Raw genomic sequence first — 9,696 nt, 5'->3', positions numbered from 1 at the left:
CTGTCTGCTATGGTGCAAGTCAGCGTGGCTCTGTCAGTGTCTCGCCAGCTGAGGATCTGGCTCATAGGTCAGATCCTCATTCCCCTTGAAGTCAATGGCAAGACTCATACTAAAAAAAGAAAAGGAGGACTTGTGGCACCATAGAGACTAACAAATTTATTTCTCTCTAAGGTGCCACAAGTCCTCCTTTTCTTTTTGCGGATACAGACTAACACGGCTGCTACTCTGAAAGACTCATACTGAAGTCCCCGGGACAAGGATTTGGGCCATTAACTCCCAACACAGGGCCAGATTCTGGAGCTATTCAGGCTGTACTGGAGATCAGAATTGGGGCCCTCCTTATATTTTGTTAGATTTTTTTTTTAAGTTAAAGATTTTCTAGAAACATCCCTACCCCAGCTCCCCTGCATACAGGCCACAGCAGACAAGCATCAAAGAGGAGCAAGCGAGCTCCATATAGATTGCATAGGTGCCGTCTCTCTCCCGCACCCATCACCCAGAAGGGAAGGAGACAAGGGAAGCCGACTTGCAATGAGAACCACAGGCTCCTGTGTGGTGTGTGAAGAGGAGTTGTGTCAGGACATCCTGCTACCCTTTTACCACACCCCGTGCTCCTTCTCCCAGGGGTCTGCTCCTCCAGCCATCAAAGCTGCCAGTCACCTGCAGCCTACGTGGGCATTTTCCACCAAATAAAACCAAAGCCAGGGAGGGACCCCTACCAAACCACAACCAGAAAACACCATTTCACAGAGGGGAAGGGGCAGTCCGTGCAACAGCAGCAGTAAATGAGGTTAATGGCAAGACCACACAGGTGCTAGAGAGGACTAGATGCTTTCTGGGCTCTCTGATTGGTAAACAGCCCCCACTGAGCCCTCACAGGTCATGGACTTTACACAGGCCACAGACAGAAAACTTTGGGAAATCAGTAAGTGTCAAGCTGAATGCTGGCTGTTTGCTCGGCAATGTCACCACTTGTGATTTCAGCTATGTTTGTGTCTAGGTACATACATGGGTGCTGAGTGTGTGCGTATACCTACAGTCGTCAGGCTACTGTCCATGCAGTGAGAGTGAGTGTGTGCATCTACATACACATACAGTGATCAGGCAATTGTTTGTACATGTCTGAATTAAGCAATCGGATCCCAGAGTGCAAATCTGTTTTGGTTAACTTCCATGTCCCACGGCCAATATTTCTCCTATCCTGCAGTGTGCCCTCTCTGTGATTGGACATGAATTCTTCTATCGTCATCCAACTCCAAACTGTCTCCCTGCAACAGCAGGCTGCTCTTTTCCTTCGCATGACCAGAGCGCCTTAGAGCCTCGGTCACAGACCGAAACCCCATTGTGCGAGGCACTGCACAAACACAAAACACAACAGTCCCTGCTCTCGCGCGTTTTAGCGGCATTGGGTCCCAAGCTGCAGGGGTCAGTCCCAGAATGAAAGTATCAGCTCTAAGATGGTTCTGAAATGTCTCCAGTGTATTGAGAGTCTGACCAAGCTCTTCCATCCCTGTCAGCCCCAGGTCCTCCTGTCTGATGCTTGGATTCTAACCAGTCACAGGGCCCTCAGAATGGCTGTGCATCAGAACATGGAAGCTGACCTGGCAAGAGACCAGGGAAGGTGTTGAATTCTTGGTGCAAATACTAGGCTCCCACCTCCATGGCCTTTGGAGAAGTCAGGCTGCTAGCCAGAGCTGGGGAAAACCTTTTAGAACTAAGTGCCTGGGATGAAATCCTGACCCACTGTTTTGCCTGTTTTCTTGCAAAGAGCCCTTCTCATTTCAGCATGTCTTGTGGCATCAGCCAGCCATTTGCAGCCCTAGCTTAACAGCATCATGCTGAGTAACTGCAGGCCCTACAAAATGTCTCCTAACACCCATCCTCCTTCTCCACCCAGTCCCAAGCAAGCCTGAAGGCTGGGCGCACCCACCCCCTGTCCCTGTGAGAAGCAGCTATTTGCTAGTTGCCTAATTACTGACCCACTTTAGGAAGGTTTGGGTTATTCTACGTGACAGGAGCCCATTGTGAATTCTGCACAGCTGTCTCCCCACTCCCAGCCCCATCCACGCTTGAGGGACTGAGGTAGCCCAGACGGAAGAAGTCACTTTCAAGAGGAAAGTGTGTGTGAAAGCCAAGGTTCAGGGAAGGGGCTCTGCCTTCAAATCCATTTGCACAGCAGCAGAGACATGGTGTGATGTGAGAATGCCTGGGAGACCCCATGTGGGGACTGCAGCAGTCCATCACCTTCCCCAGATCCCTCCAGTGCTTGTTTTCCTGCTCCCCCTACCTCCCACTGCAGCGTGGCCTGTCAAGAAAAGGTCTCCAGCAGCTTGGATAGAGGCAGCTGAGCCATGCCCATCAATAAGTCAGTGCGAGCAGAGCTGTTCAGTGGGGGCCCAGCTAACATGGCTTGCCAGCTGGGACGTCTACCAGCCACAGGCCCCATCTGGAGTATCCCGGGAAGGCCAGGAAGCAGGGCGTGGGAGGAAGGTGGTGCTGGAGAGCAGAGACCAAGGCTGTACTGGAGGGAAGCGAGTGGGGGATGCATGGGAGACACAGGCTGTAGGTTTGACTTGCTGAGGTCTGTTTGTTCCCTAAGCTCTGCCCCCTGCTGATTTGGGGGGCACCCGCTTTCCCCAAATATAAACCTCTCCACCCATTTCCACAAGCCCCAAGCCTCTCCTTGCTCCAAGGGGAGGTGAGCAAACAGGGTAAATTGATGTCATGCTTCAAGACGGTTTCTCCCTTCAATTAGCATTTGCCCTCCCCGTCACCGTCCAGTCACTATTTTCCGTGGCAATGGTCTCTCCTTCCAACTAATGCAGGATGCTGCAGTGTGTCTCTGCAGCAACACTTCCTGCCACGAGAACATGTCACACCTATTGTCTGCTCCCTACACTGGCTTCCGTAGATAGAAAAGTAAGCCAAGTTCAAGGTCTCAGCTTGATCTTCAAGGCACTCTGTGGCCTGGGCCCAGGGATGAAGACCATGGTCAACCACTCCACCGCAGTGGAGCTCTCTGTAATAAGTGTAAAGCTCTTCTGTGAAGGAGACAGAACGTTCCTTGGGGGCTGGTCCGAGACCATGGAATGAACTACCCCCAAGAACCAAGGACCATCACCTTCACTCCAGGTGCCAGGCACATTTCTTTGACCTGCCTTCTCTAACATAACCCTACACACATGCACTCACTAGAACAGAACACTCCACTGCACACACTTCTCCCTCCCGCAGAGGAGAGGACAAACATGACAGATGGCAGTCACGTTGCTGAAAGCACTGCTGGAAGACACTCAGATGTCCCGCTCGCATCGCAGTAAGAACCCATAGAGAACAGAATCTCTCTTTCCTCTTGCCTGTCCGCCTGTCTTCCCATCTCCTGTCTCTCAAAGAAGGAAATCACTGACAGGGCCCCAGGCCATAGGCAGCTACGCTGTGTCTGCCACGTTGGCTCGGAGTCTGCCGCTGCAGTGGAACAGCTGTTTCTCTCTGCAGAGAGAGTTTGGTTCAAATTCAGATAAAGTTGGAGCCAGGCCTGTGTTGTAATGCTGTCCTCTGCCTTCCTCTCTCAGATCAGAGGAGATATGCACGTTACAGGCACAAACAGCCTGTTTCCTAGATAATTATGGCTCAAAGCAATGGATAGGAACTAAGGAAAAGTTCATGTTATTCATACTCCCAGGACAAAATCCTAGAACAGTGAAGGGAACACGTGGTTAACGATACGGGGGAGTGACCAGGGCAGGACACAGCTCCACAGCAGAAGAACTGGAGACTAGCAAACAAAGACCCCAGAAAAGGGGATGCAACAGTGATTCCTCACCATGCCAGCCTCATTTGGATCAGCACTCTGGTGCTGTTATAAGGTCACTGCAGTCTTGTTTAACAAGCAACCTGAACAAGCCAAGTCATTCTTAGCATCTGCCACTCCTGGAACAGCCCCCAGGAACCGGGAGCAACTCCCGCTGCAATAGTGGTTCGGGTTTGTACACTTTCCATGGTGACTGGGTGGGCTGGATGGTGGCTTACCTGCTAGGAGGTGGCCCCCTGCAGCATGGTTAAGCCTCCAGTGAAAGACCCCCATCTCCTGTGCAGAAGCATCTCTCCCCATGGAGGCTGGTGTCTGGGGGATAACAGATGAACAGCTTTGCAACAGGGCTCAAATCCCTCTCCCATCCAAGGTTTCATTTCTCTGCCCCTGCTCCAGGCCTCCTTAGATAAGGCTCTATTACCATCCATATGAGCCATAGTTCTTACCCGTCTTCAGCCCCCTCCCCTTCCCATCCAAAGCTCTGCAGAGTGAAGCTACAGCACCCTCTAGCTTACAGGTTCGAATTGTCCTTGGGTGGAAACGCCTGCATTACTGATCTCTGTCGCATCTTCCAATTTGAAAACGCAGCAAAGGGACCTGGAACCTGCCGAGATTGTGGGTCAGCCTGGGAATATGGCTGCAGATCTCCATCTCCTTCCAATTCCACCCTTTCTTCCAGATCTTATAAACTTCATCACTTCTCTCCCTCCATGGAAAAGTAAACACTCTGCAAAGTACCTTCTTCCCCTTCCAAATGAATCGCTGGCTAGCTACAGATCAGAGAAAATGCAGAATTAACTGGATCCTCTCCACTATTCAGTGAGCTGCGACTCTTGCTGAAGAGCTACCATGTCCCAGTAACCTAGTGACCTCCAGCCTGCACTGGACTTCCTTATAACCTTATGCAGCCAAATGCATTGCTCCCACACCTTGGCTCAACACCAAAAGGCCCTCCTCAACACTCCTCTTCTTCCAGAACTGGCCATGATTGTCTCTGTGTTGTGGAAAAGAGGAGTTGTTAGCCCATTGATCCAGAATAACCAGCAGATCCAGCCTAAAGTGCTTCCAAAAAACTATTACTCAGATATGCTCAAATAAATTGGTTAGTCTCTAAGGTGCCACAAGTCCTCCTTTTCTTTTTACTCAGATACTGTAATAATGGGAGCTACAGAAAAGTCCAAAGGGTGGGGACAGAGACACTGGAATGGACAGACCTTCCTATGGCTGAAACCCTTACTGAATATGTGTAGTTCAGTTCCGGCTGCAGAGAAAGTGGATTGAAGACGGCACCATAACCACTGGCAGCATGAACCAAAATCTGCAGCATTCCAGAAAGAATTTATCTACCAGGCAGCCAGGCAGCCAGCCAGCCAGCCGTGGAAAGAATAATGGAGAGAAAGTACATCTCCAACCCATACCCAGTGTGGGATATATTACTTTTCTTGGCAAATCCAAACATACTGCCTTAGCAGTAGAGAGATGCAGCAAATAAAAAACAACAGCCCCATAATGGGGCTCAGTAGAATGTGACTTAATCAGAAGCATCTTGAATGAGGAGTGAACTTCTGTATTCAGGTTTCAGAGTAGCAGCCCTGTTAGTCTGTATCTGCAAAAAGAAAAGGAGGACTTGTGGCACCTTAGAGACTAACAAATTTATTTGAGCATAAGCTTTCGTGAGCTACAGCTCACTTCATCGGATGCTGTAGCTCACGAAAGCTTATGCTCAAATAAATTTGTTAGTCTCTAAGGTGCCACAAGTCCTCCTTTTCTTCTGTATTCAGGTATTCTTCACTACTTGCCCTAAATTGTTTAACCACACACAGTAACATTACATAGCTGATGCATTCCTTCTGAGAGATGGCTGCATCTCAGGGGTGGGAGAAGTAATCCTGCCAAATAAGACCACATTTTCACATGTGGGTACCCTTCTGCTTATGTGCTCATTAGGTTTACATGGACAAAAGCAGATCTGCATGTGGGATTGGCATATGCAGTTGGTGCATTCACACACACATTCTGCTAGTGCAGTTGGCGTGGCCTCATTTGAAATCTGGCTGACAATTTGTCAAGGCTACGTCTGAAACTGCTAGGACCCTTATCGACAAAACGCTACTACAGATTGTTGACTTCTCCTGGAGTCTTTATGTCCCTCGGCACACGCAGAGAGGTCTGGTGGATGTAATACAGGCATTCAAGCCATTTAATTCTGAATTAGGCCTGGAGTCTGTTAGACTCTGTCCCAAAGTGCTCCTGGTGAAACTCTCTTCCAAGGACTGGTGCTGGCAGTGTCAGACAGTCACATCAGCCTAGTCTGCTGCAACAAAGCCAGACCTTTCTGGAAGAGAGAACAATTTGGCCTATTAGAGAGAGAGATTGGAGAAGTGAACTTGGCTCCCAACCCAGAGTTCAGATCGGGGCTCTGTCTCCAGCAATGCAAAACAGAATGCATAGTACCAAACTGCTCCCAAGCTCTGGTCCTGGATGCCAGGGCACTGGAAGGGCTTCCTGCCAAACTGATTCATCCAAGTCTTGGGGGACTCCTGGCTACAGGCAGGACATTGGAACATCTGGTAGGTCAAAATGCAAAGCGTGGTGCCAATACTATGTTAGCCAATACTCATATGTTAGGTGTGGTATACACTAATAGGGATTATGTGCATATCTCGCTATCTATATAGGTATTGGGGAGTTATGTTAACTGAATGTATTATGATTTTTCCCCAGTTCAGTTCACCCACATCAAGGATCCCACAACACGCTGCAAAGCTGAAGTCAGTTTTGGCATTAGAAAATAGGAAACCTGTCAAAGACAAGTTGTGTTAATATTGTGCCCTGGGTACAAGCTCAGGAGGTGCCTTCACACCTGTTAGTACCTGGAATGCTGTGTCCAAAGCAAAAGGTAAGAGGGGGTACACCGTGGTACCAGAAAAACAAGTTGAAATTGGTGAGTGGAATCTTAGATGACGTATAGCAGGTCTTAGCTTGTGTACAACGTTATTATAAATACAGGTAGTTTGGGGGGAGTGCGCCTACTGCGTCAGGCGACCTGAACACACTGCGAGAACCCGCCCCCCCCCCCGGGGGGACTGGCGATGTATTAACTCTCTCTCTCTCCTGTAGTATACTGTTTCAAACATTTTTAACGGAACTGCAAGTGCAGTCAAAATCAATTGGCTATGCAAAAAGCAAAACAGAGGGCATCAGAATTCTGTTTCTTCCCTTCCTTGAGGAAGGCTGCGGAGATGGAACAATTCAAACCTCCCCCAAAGAGCTGGTTCTAGCTCCAGGCTGTGCGCAGATAACTCATGGTGTAGGTGCACCACCACGGGATTGGCAGGAAGGGGAATACTTACACTATTCAGGTCCTTATATTGCACGAGGTCATTTGGAGTAGCACGGACAAGACAGGCCCCCAGAAGCTAGTAAATGACAAGATCTTACTGTTTTGATGGGATCTCCAAGGCAAGGGCCAACAAGAAGAATCTTTTTTTTTTTCTGGAGGGCGGGGAAAAGAGGAGGCTATTTCACTGGCTCTACATTAGCGAGGATGAGAGGGAGCCAGAGTGATAGAGGGGCTGGAAAAATCACTCTTGCTGAAGTCAGATTAATCTTTCGCACTTGTCTGTTACCCTCTGCTTAACAGCATTGTAATGACCTGAAATTGCAACTGATAAATCGGTGCTGAGGGTTTGTCTCATCACGGCTGCCACGCGAGGATGGGCCATTATTCTTTCAATTTAGGTCTCTGATGCCTGTTAACATACATTAGGCTTTTCCATATGGTGCTTTTTAGCCTGGTGCCCAGGGCAGCTGCCCAGGTCTCTTCCCCCACCCACGCTCTCAGGCCCTGCCTAATGAGGATGGATGACAGCCCCAGCTCAGTAATGGGACACAGATGGTCCAAATGGCTTTTCACTTTTCTACTTTGAAACATATTTTCCATCTTAGAAATTCTCATACAAAAATAAACCCTCCTAATCTTTGGTGCTGTAATTTTTTGTTTTCTAAATTGATAATGGACTCGTCGGATAGGCAAAATCTTTGAGAGGGCTGCAGACTTTTTATTAGAATGGATTGGGCACTGAACTAAGAGTCAGGAGACCTGGGGGTCTAGTTCCAGCTCTGCCACTGGGTGGCTTTGGGCAAGTCACTCCCCTTTTCTGTGCTTCTGTTTTCCTTCCCACTCTTCGCCAGTCTTGCCTACTGTAAACTCTTCAGGGCAGAGGCTGTCATTTACTATGGGTTTGTACAGCCTCTAGTCCAATTACTAGTGTTACTTATAGTTCTGTAGCCTTAGTCAGAGCCCAGAACCCCATTGTGCTAGGTGCTGTACAAACACAATGATCCCCCGATCTCCACTGTGGTCTCTAGACACTGCCAGAATACAAATAATAATGAATTAAACAAATGGATCACTGGAGTTAAAGTCTGGTGTGGGTAGGACAAAAGGGGAGCCCTGAAAGAAGAAGACAACCTCGCAGCTGCATGCAGTAGCCAGTAACTGAGGGGTCTAAGCAGCAGGTTTGGCATAGCGAGGCTCTGCAGCATTACAGGTTCAAACCCCAGCAAGGTTAACACAGGCTCTTTATCCTAGGAATTATTTGTATTCCAAGAGGAGCCATAAATGCACTAGGCACTGTCCAAACACACAGGAAGAGGGAGATGCATCTCCTTCCCTGTAATTTACAGGGAGGGCTGGGGATGTCTTTTATAATGGTCTCATCTCAAGTGCTCATTTGGACCGAGCCCCCATTGACGCCTATGGAGGGAGAGCAAGCCCTAGCCTGGCACTCTGGAATGAGTCCAGCATTTTCAGCTAAACCAGGGCATGATCCAAAGTTTGACTGTTTTCTGTCTTTTTAAACCTTAGCTCTCAACCCTGCCAAAAGCCAGGAACTCCCTGCCTGGCCTTCTCATTGCATTTTCCACGTGCACTCAGTCCTATGCTTGTCCAGGCTGCTTTTCCAGTGCACTTGTATCGCGGCTCATCCTCTCCTCTCCCTTATTCAAAACTCTGACACACAGGCAGCTGGTTTCTGCGCAAGCGGGCAGGTTCAAATGGGAGGGGAAGAGGCATCTCATATGCTTACCATGCTGACCAGATAGATTGGAGCCTCATACATATCCTGCATCACCCAAATGCATATAGCCTCTTTGGGTAGAAGAGAGTTCCTGGCATACTTCTTGTGCCACCCCAGAACTGACAGCAGCACAGGAGGGAGTTTGGCTTAAAAGGGAGATGTATGTAACCATCCTCTGCCACAGAAACCTAAGGGCATGGGGTTTTTCTCATTGCTTCCTTGTGCTCCGTTTGTTCATCTGTCTGTATCCACGTGTCTTATCATTAGAGTGTAAGCTGGGGTGGGCAAACTACGGCCCATGGGCCGTGTCCGGCCTGTCGGAACTTTTAATCTGGCCCTTGAGCTTCCGCCGGGTAGCAGGGTCAGGGGCTTGCCCCGCTCCGGGGCTCCAGCCAGGGAGCCCGGAAGCAGCAGCATGTCCCCTCTCTGGCTCCTACGCGTAAGGGCAGCCAGGGGGTTTCACACGCTGCCCCCGCCCCAAGCGCTGCCCCCACAGCTCCTATTGGGCAGGAACCACGGCCAATGGGAGCTGCAGGGGCAGCGCCTATGGATAGGGTAGTGCCTGGCCGGCCCTGCACCACCGCATAGGAGCTGGAGGGGGGCATGCTGCTGCTTTCGGGAGTGGCGCCTGTGGAAAGGGCAGTGCACAGAGCTGCCTGGCTGCGCAAAAGCCTGAGGGGGCACATGCCACAGCTTCCGAGAGCTGCTTGAGGTAAGCGCTGCCCAAAGCCTGCACCCATGAGCCCACCCCCACGCTCCAACCCCCTGCCCCAGTGCTGATCCCCCTCCCGCCCTCCAAACCCC

This window comes from Lepidochelys olivacea, assembly GCF_965140295.1.
Source record: "Lepidochelys olivacea isolate rLepOli2 genome assembly, chromosome: 18".
Taxonomy (NCBI): domain Eukaryota; kingdom Metazoa; phylum Chordata; order Testudines; family Cheloniidae; genus Lepidochelys; species Lepidochelys olivacea.
This window is presented reverse-complemented; position numbering follows the sequence as displayed.